A 24,391-nucleotide genomic window follows, 5' to 3' on the forward strand; every position below is an offset into this window, starting at 1 on the left:
TAGTTTCTATAAAACATATCCACCACCATGCTCTAAAAGATATAACTGAAGTACTAGAGCAAAACTATATAACTCAAAAGATATAAGTGAAGCACATAGAGTATTCTAATAATTTCTGAATCATGTGTGTTTCTCTCAAAAGGTGTGTACAGAAAAGATGATTGTGGTAAACTAACAAATAAAGACTCAAATTGTACAAGACGCTCCAAGCAAAACACATATCATGTGGTGAATAAAAATATAGCTCCAAGTAAAGTTACCGATAGAAGTAGACGAAAGAGGGGATGCCTTCTGGGGCATCCCCAAGCTTTGTCTTTTAGGTGTCCTTAGATTATCTTGGGGTGCCATGGGAATCCCCAAGATTAGGATCTTGCAACTGCTTGTTCCATAATCCATCAAATCTTTGCCCAAAACTTGAAAACTTCACAACACAAAACTTAAAGAAGAAAATCTCGTGAGCTCCGTTAGCGAAAGAAAACAAAAGACCACTTCAAGGTACTGTAATGAACTCATTATTTATTTATATTGGTGTTAAACCTACTGTATTCCAACTTCTCTATGATTTATAAACTATTTTACTAGCCATAGATTCATCAAAATAAGCAAACAACACACGAAAAACAGAATCTGTCAAAAACAGAACAGTCTGTAGTAATCTGTAGCTAGCGCAAGATCTGGAACTCCAAAAATTCTAAAATAAATTTCTGGACGTGAGTAATTTATGTATTAATCCTCTGCAAAAATAATTAACTAAATATCATTTTCCAAATAAAAATGGCAGCAGTTCTCGTGAGCGCTAAAGTTTCTGTTTTTTACAGCAAGATTAACAAGACTTTTCCCAAGTCTTCCCAACGGTTCTACTTGGCACAAATACTAATTAAACACACAAAACACAACCAAAGAAGAGGCTAGATAAATTATTTATTACTAAACAGGAGCAAAAATCAAGGAATAAAAATAAAATTGGGTTGCCTCCCAACAAGCGCTATCGTTTAACGCCCCTAGCTAGGCATAAAAGCAAGGATATATCTAGGTATTGCCATCTTTGGAAGGCAATCCATAAGTGGCTCTCATAATAGATTTATAAGGTAATTTAATTTTATTTCTAGGGAAGTGTTTCATGCCTTTCCTTAACGGAAATTGGAATCTAATATTTCCTTCCTTCATATCAATAATCGCACCAATCGTTCTAAGGAAAGGTCTAGCAAGAATAATAGGACATGAAGGATTGCAATCTATATCAAGAACGATAAAATCTACGGGCACATAATTCCTATTTGAAACAATAAGAACATCATTAATTCTTCCCATAGGTTTCTTAATAGTGGAATCTGCAAGGTGCAAGTTTAGAGAGCAATCATCAAAATCACGGAAACGTAACAAATCACATAAAGTCTTTGGAATCATGGAAACACTAGCACCCAAATCACACAAAGCATAGCATTCATGATCTTTAATTTTAATTTTAATAATTGTTTCCCACTCATCATAAAGTTTTCTAGGTATAGAAACTTCCAACTCAAGTTTTTCTTCACAATATTGCATCAAAGCATCAATGATATGTTTAGTAAAAGCTTTATGTTGGCTATAAGCATGAGGAGAATTTAGCACAGATTGCAACAAGGAAATACAATCTATCAAAGAGAAATTATCATAATTAAATTCCTTGAAATCCAAAATAGTGGGTTCATCAATATTTAAAGTTTTGATCTCTTCAATCCCACTTGTATCAATTTTAGCATCAAGATCTAAGAACTCCGAATTTTTAGAACGCCTTCTAGGTAAAGGTGGATCATATTCAGTCCCATCATTATCAAGATTCATATTGCAAAACAAAGATTTAATAGGGGACACATCAATAACTTTTAGATCTTCATCTTTATTATCAAGGTCTTCCTGTTTAGCGGCCATCTTATTAACTAAGGTAGCCTGCTTATCCGAAACTTCAGCTATTAACTTCTCAAGACAAGCAATTTGGGATCTCAAACCATCAAATTCTTTAGACATATCATCGAGCTCTTTATTCATATAACTTGTAAATCTTTTTTGTTCTTTAAGCTCGTTTCTAAAGAAACTATTATGCTCAAATTGCAAGACCATAAAACTCCTAACGTTGCTTTCGATTTCTTCTAACCTTTTAAGGTGAAGATCACCAAATCGGGGAAGAGCCATCGTGACAAGCAAGCAATCCAACACACAAGCAAACAAGGAACGGGCAAATAAAATGGCAAATAGAGAAAGAGAGGGAGGATAGAGAGAGAGGGTGAATAAAACGGCAAGGGTGAAGTGGGGGAGAGGAAAACGAGAGGCATAGCAAATAATGTAATGCGGGAGATAAGGGTATGTGATGGGTACTTGGTATTTTGACTTTTGCGTATACCTCCCCGGCAACGGCACCAGAAAAGTAGCACCATGATCTTCATGATAGAGAGTCTCTTATGTTGTCACTTTCATATACTAGTGGGGATTTTTCATTATAGAACTTGGCTTGTATATTCAAATGATGGGCTTCCTCAAATTCCCTAGGTCTTCATGAGCAAGCGAGTTGGATGCACACCCACTTAGTTTCTTTGATGAGCTTTCATATATTTATAGCTCTAGTGCATCCGTTGCATGGCAATCCCTACTCCTTGCATTGACATCAGTCGGTGGGCATCTCCATAGCCCATTGACCCGCGTCAATGTGAGACTTTCTCCCTTTTGTCTTCTCACACAACATCAATCATCATATTCTATTCCACCCATAGTGCTATGTCCATGGCTCTGCTACCTCTTGAGCACTTGTGTTGGTTTTCCCTTGAAGAGGAAAGGGTGGTGCAGCAAAGTAGCGTAAGTATTTCCCTCAGTTTTTGAGAACCAAGGTATCAATCCAGTAGGAGGCTATGCGCGAGTCCCTTGTACCTATAGAAAACAAATAAATCCTCGCAACCAACGCGATAAGGGGTTGTCAATCCCTACACAGTCACTTACGAGAGTGAGATCTGATAGATATGATAAGATAATATTTTGGTATTTTTTTGATAAAGATGCAAAGTAAAATAAAAGCAATGAAAATAACTAAGTATTGGAAGATTTATATGATGAATATAGACCCGGGGGCCATAGGTTTCACTAGTGGCTTCTCTCAAGAGCATAAGTATTTTACGGTGGGTGAACAAATTACTGTTGAGCAATTGACAGAATTGAGCATAGTTATGAGAATATCTAGGTATGATCATGTATATAGGCATCACGTCCAAGACAGGTAGACCGACTCCTGCCTGCATCTACTACTATTACTCCACACATTGACTGCTATCCAGCATGCATCTAGAGTATTAAGTTCATAAGAACAGAGTAACGCCTTAAGCAAGATGACATGCTGTAGAGGGATAAACTCATGCAATATGATGAAAACCCCATCTTGTTATCCTCGATGGCAACAATACAATACGTGCCTTGCTGCCCCTACTTTCACTGGGAAAGGACACCGCAAGATTGAACCCAAAGCTAAGCACTTCTCCCATTGCAAGAAAGATCAATCTAGTAGGCCAAACCAAACTAATAATTCAAAGAGACTTGCAAAGATAACCAATCATACATAAAAGAATTCAGAGAAGATTCAAATATTGTTCATAGATAAACTTGATCATAAACCCACAATTCATCGGTCTCAACAAACACACCGCAAAAGAAGATTACATCGAATAGATCTCCACAAGAGAGGGGGAGAACTTTGTATTGAGATCCAAAAAGAGAGAAGAAGCCATCTAGCTAATAACTATGGACCCGTAGGTCTGAGGTAAACTACTCACACTTCATCGGAGAGGCTATGGTGTTGATGTAGAAGCCCTCCATGATCGATGCCCCCTCCGGCGGAGCTCCGGAACAGGCCCCAAGATGGGATCTCGTGGATACAGAAAGTTACGGCGGTGGAATTAGGGTTTTGGCTCCATATCTGATTGTTTGGGGGTACGTAGTTATATATAGGAGGAAGAAGTACGTCGGTGGAGCAACAGGGGGCCCACGAGGGTGGAGGGTGCGCTTGGGGGGGGGGGGTAGGCGCGCCCCCCTACCTCGTGGCCTCCGTGTTGGTTGCTTGACGTAGGGTCCAAGTCTCCTAGATCATGTTTGGTGAGAAAATCACATTCCCGAAGGTTTCATTCCGTTTGGACTCCGTTTGATATTCCTTTTCTTCGAAACCCTAAAATAGGCAAAAAATAGTAATTCTGGGCTGGGCCTCCGGTTAATAGGTTTGTCCCAAAAATAATATAAAAGTGGATAATAAAGCCCAGTAATGTCCAAAACAGTAGATAATATAGCATGGAGCAATAAAAAATTATAGATACGTTGGAGACGTATCAGGCTCGCGCTCATATATTGCGTAAAAGTTGAAAGAGTTTGAAAAGGCTAAGTATGACACAATTGCTTGGCTTGTCATCGGAGTTGTGCATGATGAGAGCATTTTGTGTGACGAAAATGAAGCATGGCCAAACTATATGACTTTGTAGGGATAAGTTTTCTTTGGCTATGTTATTTTGATAAGACATAATTGCTTGATTAGCATACTTGGAATATTACTATTTTATGTCAATAATAAACTTTTATCTTGAATCTTTCGGATCTGAACATTCATGCCACAATAGAGAAAAATACATTCTAGAAAGCATTCCACATCAAAAAAATTGTTTTTATCATTTACCTACTCGAGGACGAGCAGGAACTAAGCTTGGGGATGCTTGATACGTCTCCAACATATCTATAATTTTTGATTATTCCATGCTATTATATATTCTGTTTTGGATGTTTAATCGGCTTATTTATACACTTTTATATTATTTTTGGGACTAACATACTAACCGGAGGCCCAGCCCAAATTGTTGTTTTTGCCTATTTCAGTGTTTCACAGAAAAAGAATATCAAACGGAGTCCAAACAGAATGAAACCTTCGGGAGCGTGATTTTTGGAACAAACGTGATCCAGAGGACTTGGAGTGGACATCAAGCAACCAACGAGTTGGCCATGAGGTAGGGGGCGTGCCTACCCCCTGGGTGCGCCCTCCCCCCTCGTGGCTCGACCGACCTACTTCTTGCTCCTATATATATTCACATACCCCGAAAACATTCAGGAGCACCACGAAACCCTATTTCCACCGCCGCAACCTTCTGTACCCAAGAGATCCCATCTTGGGGCCTTTTCCGGAGCTCCAATGGAGGGGGCATTGATCACGGAGGGCCTCTACATCAACTCCATGGCCCCTCCGATGATGTGTGAGTAGTTTACTTCTGACCTTCGGGTCCATAGTTATTAGCTAGATGGGTTCTTCTCTCTCTTTGGATCTCAATACAAAGTTCTCCTTGATTCTCTTGGAGATCTATTCGATGTAATCTTCTTTTGCGCTGTGTTTGTCGAGATCCGATGAATTGTGGGTTTATGATCAAGATTATCTATGAACAATATTTGAATCTTCTCTGAAATCTTTTTTGTATGATCGGTTATCTTTGCAAGTCTCTTCGAATTACCAGTTTGGTTTGGCCTACTAGTTTGATCTTTCTTGCAATGGGAGAAGTGCTTAGCTTTGGGTTCAATCTTGCGGTGCTCGATCCCAGTGACAGTAGGGGAAACGACACGTATTGTATTGTTGCCATCGAGGATAAAAAGATGAGGTTTATATCATATTGCATGAGTTTATCCCTCTACATCATGCCATCTTGCTTAAAGCATTAATCTGTTCTTATGAACTTAATACTCTAGATGCATGTTGGGTAGCGGTCGATGTGTGGAGTAATAGTAGTAGATGCAGGTAGGAGTCGGTCTACTTGTCATGGACGTGATGCATATATACATGATCATACCTAGATATTCTCATAACTATGCTCAATTCTATCAATTGCTCGACAGTAATTTGTTCACCCACCGTAATGCTTATGTTATCTTGAGAGAAGCCACTAGTGAAACCTATGGCCCCCAGGTCTATTTTCCTTCATACAAGTTTACAATCTATTTTATTCTGCAATCTTTACTTTCAATTTATATCATAAAAATACCAAAAATATTTATCTTATTATTATTATCTCTATCAGAACTCACTCTTGCAAGTGGCCGTGAAGAGATTGACAACCCCTTTATCGCATTGGTTGCGAGGTTCTTATTTGTTTGTGTAGGTACGAGGTGACTCGCGCGTGGTCTACTACTGGATTGATACCTTGGTTCTCAAAAACTGAGGGAAATACTTACGCTGCTTTGCTGCATCACCCTTTCCTCTTCAAGGGAAAACCAAAGCATGCTCAAGAGGTAGCAACGATGCGCGTGGGAAATGGTTCTAAAGTCGATGTGATCGCCGTCGGCACGCTACCTCAACATCTACCTTCGGGATTAGTTTTAGACCTGAGTAATTTTTATTTGGTGCCAGCGTTGAGCATGAACATTATATCTAGATCTTGTTTGATGCGACACGATTATTCATTTAAATCAAAGAATAATGGTTGTTCTATTTATATGAGTAATATCTTTTATGGTCATGCACCCTTGAAAAGTGGTCTATTTTTAATGAATATCGATAGCAGTGATACACATATTCATAATGTTGAATCCAAAAGATGCAGAGTTGATAATGATAGTGCAACTTATTTGTGGAACTGCCGTTTAGGTCATATTGGTGTAAAGCGCATGAAGAAACTCCATTCTAATGGACTTTTGGAATCACTTGGTACTTGCGAACCATGCCTCATGGGCAAGATGACTAAAACGCCGTTCTCCAGAACTATGGAGCGAGCAACATATTTGTTGGAAATCATATATACTGATGTATGTGGTCCGATAAATGTTGAGGCTCGTGGCAGGTATCGTTATTTTCTCACCTTCACAGATGATTTGAGCAGATATGGGTATATCTACTTGATGAAACATAAGTCTGAAACATTTGAAAAGTTCAAAGAATTTCAGAGTGAAGTGGAAAATCATCGTAACAAGAAAATAAAGTTTCTACGATCTGATCGTGGAGGAGAATATTTTAGTTACGAGTTTGGTCTTCATTTGAAACAATGCGGAATAGTTTCGCAACTCAGGCCACCCGGAACACCACAACGTAATGGTGTGTCCGAACGTTGTAATCGTACTTTACTAGATATGGTACGATCTATGATGTCTCTTACTAATTTACCGCTATCATTTTGGGGTTATGCTTTAGAGACAGCTGCATCCACGTTAAATAGGGCACCATCTAAATCCGTTGAGACGACACCTTATGAACTATGGTTTGGCAAGAAACCAAAGTTGTCGTTTCTTAAAGTTTGGGGCTGCGATGCTTATGTGAAAAAGCTTCAACCTGATAAGCTCGAACCCAAATCGGAGAAATGTGTCTTCATAGGATGCCCAAAGGAGACTATTGGGTACACCCTATATCACAGATCCGAAGGCAAGACATTTGTTGCTAAGAATGGATCCTTTCTAGAGAGGGAGTTTCTCTCGAAAGAACTGAGTGGTAGGAAAGTAGAACTTGATGAGGTAACTGTACCTGCTCCCTTATTGGAAAGTAGCCCATCACAGAACCGGTTCCTGTGACACCTACACCAATTAATGAAGAAGCCAATGATGATGATCATGAAACTTCAGATCAAGTTACTACCGAACCTCGTAGGTCAACTAGAGTAAGATCCGCACCAGAGTGGTATGGTAATCCTGTTCTGGAGGTCATGTTACTTGACCATGACGAACCTACCAACTATGAGGAAGCGATGATGAGCCCAAATTCCGTGAAATGGCTTGAGGCCATGAAATTTGAGATGGGATCCATGTATGAGAACAAAGTGTGGACTTTGGTTGACTTGCCCGATGATCGGCAAGTGATACGTCTCCAACGTATCTATAATTTTTGATTGTTACATGCTATTATATTATCAACCTTGGATGTTTTATCTGCATTTATATGCTATTTTATATGATTTTTGGGACTAACCTATTAACCTAGAGCCCAGTGCCAGTTTCTGTTTTTTCCTTGTTTCAGAGTATCGCAGAAAAGCAAAATCAAATGGAGTCTAATTGACCTGAAACTTCATGGAACTTATTTTTGGACCATAAGAAGCCCACAGAGAATCAGAGATGGACCAGGAGAGTCCCGGGCTGACCACGAGGGTGGGGGGCGCGCCCCCTGCCTCGTGGATAGCCCGGAGATCCACCGATGTACTTCTTCCTCCTATATATATCCATATACCCTAAAAACTTCGGGGGCAGAATAGATCGGGAGTTCCACCGCCAGAAAAGCCTCCGTAGCCACCGAAAACCAATCTAGACCCGTTCCGGCACCCTGCCAGAGGGGGAACGCCTCACCGGTGGCCATCTTCATCATCCCGGCGCTCTCCATGACGAGGAGGGGGTAGTTCACCCTCGGGGCTAAGGGTATGTACTAGTAGCTACGTGTTTGATCTCTCTCTCTCTATCTATCTCTCGTGTTCTTGAGGTGGCACGATCTTGATGTATCGCGAGCTTTGCTATTATAGTTGGATCTTATGATGTTTCGCCCCATCTACTCTCTTGTGATGAATTGAGTTTTCCCTTTGAAGTTATCTTATCGGATTGAGTCTTTGAGGATTTGAGAACACTTGATGTATGTCTTGTCGTGCTTATCTATGGTGACAATGGGATATCACGTGATCCACTTGATGTATGTTTTGGTGATCAACTTGCGAGTTCCGCCCATGAACCTATGCATAGGGTTTGGCATACATTTTCGTCTTGACTCTCCGGTAGAATCTTTGGGGCACTCTTTGAAGTACTTTGTGTTGGTTTGAATAGATGAATTTGAGATTGTGTGATGCATATCGTATAATAATACCCACGATACTTGAGGTGACAATGGAGTATCTAGGTGACATTAGGGTTTTGGTTGATTTGTGTCTTAAGGTGTTATTCTAGTACGAACTCTATGATAGATCGAATAGAAAGAATAGCTTCATGTTATTCTACTACGGACTCTTGAATAGATCGATCAAAAAGGGTAACTTTGAGGTGGTTTTGTACCCTACCATAATCTCTTCATTTGTTCTCCACTATTAGTGACTTTGGAGTGACTCTTTGTTGCATGTTGAGGGATAGTTATATGATCCAATTATGTTATTATTGTTGAGAGAACTTGCACTAGTGAAAGTATGAACCCTAGGCCTTGTTTCAACGCATTGCAATACCGTTTGTGCTCACTTTTATCATTAGTTATCTTGCTGTTTTTATATTTTCAGATTACAAAAACCTTTATCTACCATCCGTATACCACTTGTATCACCATCTCTTCGCCGAACTAGTGCACCTATACAATTTACCATTGTATTGGATGTGTTGGGGACACAAGAGACTCTTTGTTATTTGGTTGCAAGGTTGCTTGAGAGAGACCATCTTCATCCTACGCCTCCTACGGATTGATAAACCTTAGGTCATCCACTTGAGGGAAACTTGCTACTGTCCTACAAACCTCTGCACATGGAGGCCCAACAACGTCTACAAGAAGAAGGTTGTGTAGTAGACATCAAGCTCTTTTCTGGCGCCGTCGCCGGGGAGGTGAGTGCTTGAAGGTATATCTTTAGATCTTGCAATCGGATCTTTTAGTTTCTTGTTTTATCACTAGTTTAGTCTATAAAATAAAACTACAAAAAAATGAAATTAAGGGTACCTCATACGCTTCATCTTTTTAATATCTTTCGTGAGTATTATGGAAAGGAAAATTGTACCAAAGTGTTAGAAGAATAATGCATTAAAATGTTTGGCACTAAATCTTTGAATTATGAGCATGATTGCAATGTTATTAGTATTAACTCTTTAAATATCCATAGTACTAATGATGGTTGCACTAGTCATGATGAGAATGTCTCTTATAAGCATGTCGATTTTTGTGGAGTGCATAGAGTTTGCAAGTAAACACCAATTAGGGAAGATAGATTTTGCAAGAGGCATAAGTACTTAGAAACTAAATGGTTGCAAGAAAGGCTAGATGTTTGTGCTGAAAATTTAAATTTGTTTAGCCGTACTTGTGAACTTTGCAATGAACTTGGTCATTTAACCATCTGATGCAAATTGTTTCATGGTCTAATCGTTTCCAAAAATTGTGATGACTTGATTTCCCTTGCACATCATAATGAACTTAGTTTGCTTATGGGTTATGAAGAAATGAAACGTATAACTAACTATCTTCCAGTATTTGCCGTGATAAACTTCTTGATTTTGATCTAGAGGAAATTTATATGTATTGTGCGGTGAATTGTATTGAAAATCCTTATATTTCCAATTAAATAAAGAAAAGAAAAGAAATAGAAGATGAAGAGAATACTAATGAAAGGGAAGAGACTTCCCAATATCCTTCTATTATTTCTTATGATGAATCAGGTAACGAGGAGGAGCCTTCTATTCAACCAATCTCATTAATAAGGAGCTCCAAAAAGAGGGTTGAACCCACACATGATGTGAAGAAGAAAAAGAAAAGACGGAGAAGCAAAGGTAGAAAGGTATCTCTCCCAAATAATGTTGCTCCTATTACTCATTGTGATGATGATAATTGCTATACTATTGGTGCTATCCATACTATTAATGATGAGAGTGATTATGCTTATGATATGAAAAGGCCCAAGCTTGGGGATGCTATGTTTGATGAATATGGTGTTTTTGAGAATATATTTGCTGCAATTAATGTTTGTCCCAAGCTTGGGGATGCTACCTTTAATGAAGATGATATTTTTAGTCTCCCAAGTTTTGATATGCAAATTTATAATGATGATAGCATGCCTCCTACTTATGATGATTATATTGATGAAAGTGGGTTTGGAAGAGTGTCAACTTTAGGAAGTAAGGATCCCACTATTTTTGAGGAGGTTGAATCTTATTATGATAATTATGAAAGTGGATTTGGAGAGGTCATGACTTTATTTAGTGATGATTCCACTATCTTGGAAGAGGTTTCAATCGATTATGATGAGAACAAAGTTGCTACTTATGATAATTATTGGGATGATATATATGCTATAAAAAGTAGTGATGATTATATTTATAAAACTTGTTAGGATTATGATTACCCCTTTTCTGAACATTACTCTTTTAATATGGAAACAATTTGTAGTATTCGAGTTTCTTATGATACTCCATTATTCCGAATGAGAAGAATTTTACTTATGTGGAGAGTAATAAATTTCTATGCTTGTAGATCATGAAAAGAATGCTTTAGGTGCTGGTTATATTGTTTAATTCATTCATGATTCTACTGAAAAATACTATGAGGGAGGAACATATGCTTGTAGGAATTGCAATAATATCAAGTTTCCTCTCTATGTGCTTAAAGTTTTGAAGTTATGCTTGTTTTCCCCTCCTATGCTAGTTGATTATGGTTCCCACAAGTTGTTTTCTCACAAAATCCCTATGCATAGGAAGTGGGTTAGGCTTAAATGTGCTAGTTATATTCTTCATGATGCTCCCTTTATGTTTCAATTCTTATCTTTTATGTGAGCACCATTGAAATCATCATGCCTAGCTAGGGGCGTTAAACAATAGCGCTTGTTGGGAGGCAACCCAATTTTATTTTTGTTCCTTGCTTTTTGTTCCTGTTTAGTAATAAATAATTTATCTAGCCTCTGTTTAGATGTGGTTTTATGTTTAATTAGTGTTCGTGCCAAGTAGAACCTTTGGGAAGACTTGAATGAAGTCTTTGTGATCTTGCTGTAAAAAATAGAAACTTTAGTGCTCACGAGATTAGCTGCCATTTTTTAGTGGAGAGTGATATTAAGTTAATTCTTTTTTTCAGAGGATTAACAGATAAATTCCTCAGGTCCACCAATTTATTTGATAATTTTATGATTTCCATAAGTATACGTTTGATCCATATTACTACATACTGTTCTGTTTTTGACAGATTCTGTTTTCTATGTGTTGTTTGCTTATTTTGATGAATCTATGAGTAGTATCGGAGGGTATGAACCATAGATGAGTTGGAATACAGTAGATATTACACCAATATGAATTTAGAATGAGTTCACAACAGTACCTAAGTGGTGATTTATTTTCTTATACTAACGGAGCTTACGAGTTTTCTGTTAAGTTTTGTGTTGTGAAGTTTTCAAGTTTTGGGTAAAGATTCGATGGATTATGGAACAAGGAGTGGCAAGAGCCTAAGATTTGGGATTCCCAAGGCACCCCAAGGTAATATTCAAGGACAACCAAAATCCTAAGCTTAGGGATGCCCAGGAAGGCATCCCCTCTTTCGTCTTCGTTCATCAGTAACTTTACTTGGAGCTATATTTTTATTCACCACATGATATGTGTTTTGCTTGGAGTGTCATTTTACTTTGTTTTACTTGCTATTTGAATAAAATAACAAGATCTGAAATTCTTAAATGTTAGAGAGTCTTCATATAGTTGCATAATTATTCGACTACTCATTGATCTTCACTTATATGTTTCGGAGTAGTTTGTTGTTGCTCTAGTGCTTCACTTACATCTTTTTAGAGCACGGTGGTGGTTTTATTTTATAGAAATAGATGAACTCTCATGCGTCACTTATATTATTTTGAGAGTTCTAAACAGCATGGTAATTTGCTTTGGTTATGAAACAGGTCCTAATATGATGGGCATCCAAGAGGGATATAATAAAAACTTTCATATAAAGTGCATTGAATACTATAAGAAGTTTGATACTTGATAATTGTTTTGAGATATGGGGATGGTGATATTAGAGTCATGCTAGTTGAGTAGTTGTGAATTTGAGAAATACTTGTGTTGAAGTTTGTGATTCTCGTAGCATGCACGTATGGTGAACCGTTATGTGATGAAGTCGGAGCATGATTTATTTATTGATTGTCTTCCTTATGAGTGGCGGTCGGGGACGAGCGATGGTCTTTTCCTACCAATATATCCCCCTAGGAGCATGCGCGTAGTACTTTGTTTCGATAACTAATAGATTTTTGCAATAAGTATGTGAGTTCTTTATGAATAATGTTGAGTCCATGGATTATACGTACTCTCACGCTTCCACCATTGCTAGCCTCTCTAGTACCGTGCAAGTTTCGCCGGTACCATAAACCCACCATATATCTTCCTCAAAAAACCACCACACCTACCGATTGTGGCATTTCCATAGTCATTCCGAGATATATTGCCATGCAACTTTCCACCGTTCCATTTATTATGACACGCTCCATCATTGTCATATTGCTATGCATGATCATGTAGTTGACATTGTATTTGTGGCAAAGCCACCGTTCATAATTCTTTCATACATGTCACTCATGAGTCATTTGTAACGCCCTGAGACCGATGTGCCAGGTGTCCTCCAGTTATTCGTTGTTGTTGCCTTGTCATTGCTTGCGTGTCATGCACTGCATATCATGTCATCATGTGCATTTCTTTTGCATACATGTTCGTCTCATGCATCCGAGCATTTTCCCCGTTGTACGTTTTGCAATCCGGCGCTCCTATGTCACCCGGTGTCCCTTTCTACCTCTTTTCGTGTGCGGGTGTTAAACGTTTTCGTATTGGACCAAGACTTGTCGTGTGGCCTTGGGTTACTACCGGTAGACCGCCTGTCAAGTTTCGTGTCATTTGGACTTCGTTTGATACTCCAACGGTTAACCGAGGGACCGAAAAGGCCTCGTGTGTGTTGCAGCCCAACACCCCTCCAAAGTGGCCCAAAACCCACCTAAACTTCCTCCATCATCTCGGTCTTTCGATCACGATCGTGTGGCCGAAAACTGCACCTCATTTGGACATTCCTAGCTCCCTCTACGCCTATATATAGACCCCTTCATTTTCGTTTTCGGATCTTTTCCCCGAAACCCTAGCCATCTCCCTCCTCGCGCCGCCGGACACGTCCATCTCGCACCGGACATGTCCGCCGGACGCGTCACCCCGACGAATCAGGGCGCGCCACGTCGCCATGCCGCCGCTCTCCACCAACCAGGCTGCGCCACGTCGCCTCCCCGCCGGACCTCCTCTCTCCTCCACCGCTGCGGGCCCGCGCGGCCCAGATCCGGCCCTTGGGGCCGGAACCGTCGCTGCCCCGCGCCTGGGCGTCCCCGCCACCTCGGGTGCACCGCGCCGCCGCACCCGCCAAGCACCGTCGCCCGCCTCTTTCGCCGCCTCGCCATCGCATCGCCGGCGCCGTGCCGCACCGCCGCAAGCTTCGCGCCGGCCACAGCTCCCCGTCGCCGGCCGAAGACGAGCCGCTCCGCCGCGACCTCCCCTCGCCGGCCGGATGCCTCCTCGCCGCCCCGGCGAGTCCACGGCATGCTCCGGCGACCTCCTCCGGCCAGCCCCTCCTCTCCTCCGGCAAGACTCCGGCTAGCTACAGGAACTACGGCGATCCTCGGAATCCATGCCCGATCCGGATCTCAGATCTGGGAATTCCTCGGGTTTACTTCCTCCTCCCGAAACCCTAACTTTTTGGCATCTTCATCGCATCATAACTCTGCACTCGTAGCTCCGTTTTGAGCGTGTAGCATATCAAAATGTTCGTCTCGACGAGTACATCATTTCATCTCATTACATCATTTTCATTTTTGCTCATCTTGATGCCCGAAATGCTGTTGGAAGAGGGCTATGTGAGGAATTTGTCCGATCTGTTTCAGCAAATAGCTATTTGTCATTTTTGCCATGTTTAATGTGTGCATGTTATGATCCTGAGCTCTACATGTGTTTTATTATATGCCATGCCATCTTTACAGAGGTGCTTGCCATGTATTTTTGTGATATTTGTGGTGACTAGCACAAGCTTGCAAAGTAGCGTAATCGGTAATGCTGATTTCAGAGACTTAGAATTTCACTAAGTCCTTGTGTTGTTTTTGTCGTTATGCCATATGTTCATGTTGTTTCCTAGTGATCCGTGCCTCTTTTGAGGATGATCAGTAAGGATGTTGTGTTAACATTGTGGTGCTATATCCATCCATGTCTTTGTTTGCATTTATGGAGCACCCTAGCTTGAGTCAATCGAGCTCTACTTTTGCTATAAAGTGAATCCTGGCAGATTGTTGACATGTTTAGCGATTTTGCCGAGGTTGTTGCTATTGATCCATGCACGCTATGTTATTGTTCTTGCCATGTCTAGCTTCTATGCCATGTATTATTGATGGGTGTATGCTTAGTTTGTCATGCAATGCTCTATAGTGAGTGCATCGAGCTCGTAAACGCGCCTACTCGTTAACTGATTTGCATGCTCCAGTTTTTCACTAAGTCTGAATCTGTTTATGTTTTTGCCATGTTCACATGCTTGCAATTGTATTTTCTGATTCCTTTTGGCTCAAGGTCACTAAGGGACTTTTGTTAAGTGCTTTGAGTATCTTCATGCCATGCCTTGCTTTGCCATGTTAAGTTCATGTATCTTGTAGTTTCCATGCCCTAAAGTTTGCTTCCTAATGATAAATTCCAGACTTGTGTTAATTTCACTAAGTCTGAAACCTGTTATCATTTGCACTTTTGACATGCTTGTTTGAACCTGTTAATGGATGAATTAGCCGTATCTCAGTGTTCATATTTTGTCAAGCTTCATGAGTGGATCCCTGCCATGTATTTTGTTGCCATGTGTGAGTGCAGTAGCATATTTATCTTGATGCATTTAGTTGGTCACTTGCTGATTATCGCAGACCGGTGCCATATTTGTTTTGCTTGCCATTTCCAAACCGTGCATCCGATTCCGGTGATCTTTATATCGATTTCAACCGAAATCACCTCATCTTTCCAGTGGCACTCTTGGGTTTCCATGTTGAGGCCAGGTTCAATCATTCATGTCAAAATCTTGCATATGCATCGCATACCGCATCCCGCATATCATACCATGTTCATGTGTTGGTTGTTTACTATGTTGTGTGCTTCTTTCTGGTGTTGCTTCTTAGGTTGGTTCCGTTAACGCCGCGTTTGTGAGGACCCGTCCGTCTACATCCGTTTGTCTTCTTCATGGACTTGTTCTTCTTCCTTGTGGGATCTCAGGCAAGATGACCATACCCTCGAAATCACTTCTATCTTTGCTTGCTAGTTGCTCGCTCTTTTGCTATGCCTATGCTGCGATACCTACCACTTGCTATATCATGCCTCCCATATTGTTTAAGCCAAGCCTCTAACCCACCTTGTCCTAGCAAACCGTTGTTTGGCTATGTTACCGCTTTGCTCAGCCCCTCTTATAGCGTTGTTAGCTGCAGGTGATGATTGGAGCTTGTTCCATGTTGGAACATGGATATTTTGTTGGGATATCACAATATATCTTATTTAATTAATGCATCTATATACTTGGTAAAGGGTGGAAGGCTTGGCCTTATGCCTGGTGTTTTGTTCCACTCTTGCCGCCCTAGTTTCCGTCATATCGGTGTTATGTTCCCGGATTTTGCGTTCCTTATGCGGTTGGGTTATAATGGGAACCCCTTGACAGTTCGCCTTGAATAAAACTCCTCCAGCAATGCCCAACATTGGTTTTACCATTTGCCACCTAGCCTTTTCTTTTCCCTTGGGAGTCGCGCTCCTAAGGGTCATCATTATTTTACCCCCCCCCCCGGGGCCAGTGCTCCTCTGAGTGTTGGCCCAAACTAGAGCCCTGTGCAGCGCCCCCTCGGGGAAACTCGAGGTTTGGTTTTAGTTGTATGGAGCGCTCATCTGAGTGTGCCCTGAGAACGAGATATGTGCAGCTCCTATCGGGATTTGTCGGCACATTCGGGCGGTGTTGCTGGACTTGTTTTACCATTGTCGAGGATGTCTTGTAACCTGGATGCCGAGTCTGATCGGAATGTCTTGGGAGAAGGAATATCCTTCGTTGACCGTGAGAGCTTGTGATGGGCTAAGTTGGGACACCCCTGCAGGGATTTGAACTTTCGAAAGCCGTGCCCGCGGTTATGGGCAGATGGGAATTTGTTAATGTCCGGTTGTAGAAAACCTGAAGTTGATCTTAATTAAAATGCATCAACCGCGTGTGTAACTGTGATGGTCTCTTCTCGGCAGAGTCCGGGAAGTGAACACGGTGTTGGAGTTATGTTTGGTGTAGGTTGTTCTAGGATCACTTCTTGATCATAGTTGTTCGACCATGCTTTTGCCTTCTCTTCTCGCTCTCATTTGCGTATGTTTAGCCACCATATATGCTAGTCGCTTGCTGCAGCTCCACCTCATACCTTTTACCCTTCCTATAAGCTTAAATAGTCTTGATCGCGAGGGTGCGAGATTGCTGAGTCCCCATGACTCACAGATACTTCCAAAACCAGTTTGCAAGTGCCGATGTTACCGAGCAGGTGGCGCATCCAAGCTCAAGGAGGAGCTCGATGAAGATTTCGTTCTTTGTGTTGTTTCGTTCAGTCGATCAGTAGTGGAGCCCAGTCGGGACAATCGGGGATCTGTGTAGCATTTGGGGTAGTCTTCTTTTATTTTTGGTTCCGTAGTCGGACCTTGATTGTATCTGGATGATGTAATGTTTTGTTCTTGTATTTGTGTGAAGTGGCGATTGTAAGCCAGCTATGTATCTTTTTCCCTTATGTATTACATGGGTTGTGTGAAGATTACCTCACTTGCGACATTGCTTTCAATGCGGTTATGCCTCTAAGTCGTGCTTCGACACGTGGGAGATATAGCCGCATCGAGGGCGTTATATCATTGCACATCCCGGTACACCGCCGGAGGCATTCATATAGAGTCATATTTTGTTCTAAGTATCAAGTTGTAATTCTTGAGTTGTAAGTAAATAAAAGTGTGATGATCATCATTATTAGAGCATTGTCCCATGTGAGGAAAGGATGATGGAGACTATGATTCCCCCACAAGTTGGGATGAGACTCCAGACAAAAAAAGGAGAAAGGCCATTAAAAAGAGAAGGCCCCAAGAAAAATGAGAGAAAAAGAGAGAAGGGACAATGCTACTATCCTTTTACCACACTTGTGCTTCAAAGTAGCACCATGATCTTCATGATAGAGAGTCTCCTATGATATTACTTCCATATACTAGTGGGATTTTTTCATTATAGAACTTGGCTTGTATATTCCAATGATGGGCTTCCTCAAAATTCCCTAGGTCTTCGTGAGCAAGCGAGTTGGATGCACACCCACTTAGTTTCTTTTTGAGCTTTCATACACTTATAGCTCTAGTGCATCCGTTGCATGGCAATCCCTACTCACTCGCATTGATATCTATTTATGGGCATCTCCATAGCCCGTTGATATGCCTAGTTGGTGTGAGACTATCTCCTCCCTTTTTGTCTTCTCCACAACCACCATTCTATTCCACCTATAGTGCTATGTCCATGGCTCACGCTCATGTATTGTGTGAAGATTGAAAAAGTTTAAGAACATCAAAAGTATGAAACAATTGCTTGGCTTGTCATCGGGGTTGTGCATGATTTAAATATTTTGTGTGGTGAAGATGGAGCTTAACCAGACTATATGATTTTGTAGGGATAACTTTCTTTGGCCATGTTATTTTGAGAAGACATGATTGCTTTGTTAGTATGCTTGAAGTATTATTATTTTTATGTCAATATTAAACTTTTGTCTTGAATCTTATGGATCTGAATATTCTTGCCACAATAAATAATTACATGGATAAATATGTTAGGTAGCATTCCACATCAAAAATTCTGTTTTTATCATTTACCTACTCGAGGACGAGCAAGAATTAAACTCGGGGATGCTGATACGTCTCCAACGTATCTATAATTTTTTATTGTTCCATGCTATTATATTATCAACCTTGGATGTTTTATATGCATTTATATGCTATTTTATATGATTTTTGGGACTAACCTATTAATCTAGACCCCAGTGCCAGTTTCTGTTTTTTCCTTGTTTTAGAGTATCACAGAAAAGTAAAATCAAACGGAGTCCAATTGACCTGAAACTTCACGGAACTTATTTTTGGACCAGATGAAGCCCACGGAGTATGGGAGATGGACCAGGAGAGTCCCGGGCTGCCCACGAGGGTGGGGGCGCGCCCCCTGCCTCGTGGACAGCCCGGAGATCCACTGACGTACTTCTTCCTCCTATATATATATCCATATACCCTAAAAACTTCGGGGGCAGAATAGATCGGGAGTTCCACCGCCAGAAGCCTCCGTAGCCACCGAAAACCAATCTAGACCCGTTCTGGCACCCTACCGGAGGGGGAACCCCTCACCGGTGACCATCTTCATCATCCCGGCGCTCTCCATGATGAGGAGGGAGTAGTTCACCCTCGGGGCTGAGGGTATGTACCAGTAGCTATGTGTTTGATCTCTCTCTCTCGTGTTCTTGAGGTGGTACGATATTGATGTATCGCGAGCTTTGCTATTATAGTTGGATCTTATGATGTTTCTCCCCCTCTACTCTCTTGTGATGAATTGAGTTTTCCCTTTGAAGTTATCTTATCGGATTGAGTCTTTAAGGATTTGAGAACACTTGATGTATGTCTTGTCGTGCTTATCAGTGGTGACAATGGGATATCACGTGATCCACTTGATGTATGTTTTGGTGATCAACTTACGGGTTCCGCCCATGAACCTATGCATAGGGGTTAGCACATGTTTTCGTCTTGACTCTCCGGTAGAATCTTTGGGGCACTCTTTGAAGTACTTTGTGTTGGTTTGAATAGATGAATCTGAGATTGTGTGATGCATATCGTATAATCATACCCACATATACTTGAGGTGACAATGGAGTATCTAGGTGACATTAGGGTTTTGGTTGATTTGTGTCTTAAGGTGTTATTCTAGTACGAACTCTATGATAGATCGAATGGAAATAATGTCTTCATGTTATTTTACTACGGACTCTTGAATAGATTGATCAGAAAGGATAACTTTGAGGTGGTTTCGTACCCTACCATAATCTCTCCGTTTGTTCTCCGCTATTAGTGTCTTTGGAGTGACTCTTTGTTGCATGTTGAGGGGTAGTTATATGATCCAATTATGTTATTATTGTTGAGAGAACTTGCACTAGTGAAAGTATGAACCCTAGGCCTTGTTTCAACGCATTGCAATACCGTTTGTGCTCACTTTTATCATTAGTTACCTTGCTGTTTTTATATTTTCAGATTACAAAAACCTTTACCTACCATCCATATACCACTTGTATCACCATCTCTTCGCTGAACTAGTGCACCTATACAATTTACCATTGTATTGGGTGTGATGGGGACACAAGAGACTCTTTGTTATTTGGTTGTAGGGTTGCTTGAGAGAGACCATCTTCATCCTACGCCTCCTACGGATTGATAAACCTTAGGTCATCCACTTGAGGGAAATTTGCTATTGTCCCAAAAAACCTCTGCACTTGGAGGCCCTACAACATCTACAAGAAGAAGGTTGTGTAGTATACATCAGCAAGCCATCGAGAATAAATGGATCTTCAAGAAGAGGACTGACGCTGACGGTAACGTTACTGTCTACAAAGCTTGACTTGTTGCAAAAGGTTTTCGACAAGTTCAAGGAGTTTAATACGATGAGACCTTCTCACCCGTAGCGATGCTTAAGTCCGTCCGAATCATGTTAGCAATTGCCACATTTTATGATTATGAAATTTGGCAAATGGATGTAAAGACTGCATTCCTGAATGGATTTCTGGAAGAAGAGTTGTATATGATACAACCTGGAGGTTTTATCGATCCAAAGGGTGCTAACAAAGTGTGCAAGCTCCAGCGATCCATTTATGGACTGGTGCAAGCCTCTCGGAGTTGGAATAAACGTTTTGATAGTGTGATCAAAGCATATGGTTTTATACAGACTTTTGGAGAAGCCTGTATTTACAAGAAAGTGAGTGGGAGCTCTATAGCATTTCTAATATTATATGTGGATGACATATTGTTGATTGGAAATGATATAGAATTTCTGGATAGCATAAAAGGATACTTGAATAAGAGTTTTTCAATGAAAGACCTCGGTGAAGCTGCTTATATATTGGGCATCAAGATATATAGAGATAGATCAAGACGCTTAATTGGACTTTCACAAAGCACATACCTTGATAAAGTTTTGAAGAAGTTCAAAATGGATCAAGCTAAGAAAGGGTTCTTGCCTGTGTTACAAGGTGTGAAGTTGAGTAAGACTCAATGCCCGACCACTGCAGAAGATAGAGAGAAAATGAAAAATGTTCCCTATGCTTCAGCCATAGGCTCTATCATGTATGAAATGTTGTGTACCAGACTTGATGTGTGCCTTGCTATTAGTTTAGCAGGGAGGTACCAAAGTAATCCTGGGTTGGATCACTGGACAGCGGTCAAGAACATCCTGAAATACCTGAAAAGGACTAAGGATATGTTTCTCGTTTATGGAGGTGACAAAGAGCTCAGCGTAAATGGTTACGTCGATGCAAGCTTTGACACTGATTCGGACGATTCTAAATCGCAAACCGGATACATGTTTATATTAAACGGTGGAGCTGTCAGTTAGAGCAGTTCTAAACAAAGCGTCGTTGCGGGATCTACGTGTGAAGTGGAGTACATAGCTGCTTCGGAAGCAGCAAATGAAGGAGTCTGGATGAAGGAGTTCATATCCGATCTAGGTGTCATACCTAGTGCATCGGGTCCAATGAAAATCTTTTGTGACAATACTGGTGCAATTGCCTTGGCAAAGGAATCCAGATTTCACAAGAGAACCAAACACATCAAGAGACTCTTCAATTCCATCCGCGATCAAGTCTAGGTGGGAGACATAGAGATTTGCAAGATACATACGGATCTGAAAGTTGCAGACCCGTTGACTAAGCCTCTCTCACGAGCAAAACATGTTCAGCACCAAGGCTCCATGGGTGTTAGAATCATTACTGTGTAATCTAGATTATTGACTCTAGTGCAAGCGGAAGACTAAAGGAAATATGCCCTAGAGGCAATAATAAAGTTATTATTATTTCCTTATTTCATGATAAATGTTTATTATTCATGCTAGAATCGTATTAACCGGAAACATAATACATGTGTGAATACATAGACAAAGAGAGTGTCACTAGTATGCCTCTACTTGACTAGCTCGTTAATCAAAGATGGTTATGTTTCCTAACCATAGACATGAGTTGTCATTTGATAAACGGGATCACATCATTAGGAAAATGATGTGATTGACTTGACCCATTCCGTTAGCTTAGCACTTGATCGTTTTAGTTTACTGTTATTGCTTTCTTCATAACGTATACATGTTCCTATGACTATGAGATTATGCAACTGCCGATTACCGGAGGAACACTTTGTGTGCTACCAAACGTCACAACGTAACTGGGTGATTATAAAGGTGCTCTATATGTGTTTCCGATGGTACTTGTTGAGTTGGCATAAATCGAGACTAGGATTTGTCACTCTGATTGTCGGAGAGGTATCTCTGGGCCATCTCAGTAATGCACATCACTATAAGCCTTGCAAGCAATGTAATTAATGAGTTATTTGCGGGATGATGCATTACGGAATGAGTAAAGAGACTTGTCGGTAACGAGATTGAACTAGGTATTGAGATACCGATGATCGAATCTCGGGCAACACTACAAAAAAATACACTTCCGTGATGATACGTGTTTGTCACAGTAGGTCGCATTTTTTGTCATGCATGTACATCCATGACAAATTTATGACAGAATCAAGATAGTCATACATGTGCTGTCGTAGAAGTGTTCCATGACATTACCAAAATTATCATCACGGAAGTGCCCACTTCCATGACGATAAATCGCGCGTCACAGAAGTGCTTTACTCAAGGGTGACCGACACGTGGCATCCACCGTAAGGGAACGCCGTTAAGCTATCGGGTCGGGTTTTGGATCCGATAACCCGTTAACAGCCCCGGCTAATGGGGATTTTCCATGTGTAAAATCATCATTGGCTAGAGGAAACACGTGTCGGCTCATCGTCGGGACATATGTCATCCACTCATTGGACAGAAGGCGCCTATGATACGTTGAGATGTGGAACGACCCAACAGAGGCCCATTGTGAAAAGGCCAGCCCGTTTTACTTGGTCAAAAGGTGGCGGGCCGGCCCATGGAAAGCCTGTTAACGGCCTGTTCGCATATAGCCCATTTACAGCCCGCTAACCCAAGGCATGTTACGCCCTATCCGAATTAGGCCCAGTAGCGTCATCTGGGCCATCCAATATGATTTCAGACCGTTTTCACTTTTGGCCCATGTATGGCCCATGACGTCTTTCGGCCCATATGAGGCCCTATGTAACTCTTGGCCTATTAACGGCCCGTGGTGAAACTGGCCTGTAATGAACAGTGTATCACTTTACACCCATTAACGGCTCGTGGTGAAACTGGCCCGTAATGAACAGTGTATCACATTATACCCATTAACGGCCCGTTATTCCGTTGGGCCGTCTCCAGCCCATGTTATCTTTCGGCCTTCTCAGAGCCCATTTATTCTTGGGCTCATTTCCAGCATTCGTTTACTTACGACCCGTTACTGTCATTTTCTGCTTGTGGGCCAAATTCAGCCCGTGGTTACAGTCGGCCCGTTTGTGGTCTGTTAATACGTTGGGCCGTTTTCATAGCATCATAAAATATGGCCTATTAACGATGGCCCATTATGGTCGGCCCATGAATGGGCGATTCCAACTCTAGCCCGTTTACGGCCAGAATGTGGTCTGTTTGGCCCATATAAGGCCCATTGATGATATGACCCGTAGAAGGCCCATTGATGATACGACCCGTAGAAGGCCCATTGTTTCTACGGCCCGTAGAAGGCCCACTATTTCTACGGTCTGTAGATGGCCCACTATTTATACGGCCCGTAGAAGGCCCACTGTTTCTATGGCCCGTAGGAGGCCCAGTGTCACTACAGTAAATATTAGCCCATGGTTATTGTGGCCTAGTTTTAAAAAATAGGTTATTGCAGCCACTAGCAAACCGCAGAAAAAGAACTGCACTGACTACAAGCAAACAAATAAACAAGACAACAAGGAAATAAATAAGCAAGCAACTTACACTAGGCTATCACAGCTATTACACATATTACATCCACTGGGCATCAAAGTTCGCCACCAGTGCAAATATAGGGAACACAGCAGCATATAAACGTCGCAGCAAAACAAGTCCAGAACTGAAACCACTTCAGAAGAGCTCAATAAACAATATCCTAGGTACCCATAATGCTGGCAAGATGCTTAGCAAGCTTATTAACTTTCTCTTGTTTGGCGCTTAAGTCCTCCAGCGCTTGCTGTTGCACCAGAAAGTATGCATCTGAATTCTGCAGGGACTTCATCAGTCCTTCGGCTTCTTGTAGCATAACATCTGATTGATTTCTTTCAACTTGAAGTTGAGAGTCAAGAAGCCGAACTGATTCAGGCAATGAGTTTGAAGAGCTGGTGCCAGCAGTGGTAGACAGTAACTCGAACACTACATCAAGACGGGACTTTGGGGTTGTCTCAGTGTCTTCAATATAGTTTTTATCAGCTTTTTTGGAGACCAACAAGGATGTCTCACTATCTTGAACCTTATCTGCATTACTTCCTTTACCATTGCATAACAGGG

This window comes from Triticum dicoccoides, chromosome 3A, assembly GCF_002162155.2.
Source record: "Triticum dicoccoides isolate Atlit2015 ecotype Zavitan chromosome 3A, WEW_v2.0, whole genome shotgun sequence".
In the NCBI taxonomy this organism is placed as follows: domain Eukaryota; kingdom Viridiplantae; phylum Streptophyta; class Magnoliopsida; order Poales; family Poaceae; genus Triticum; species Triticum dicoccoides.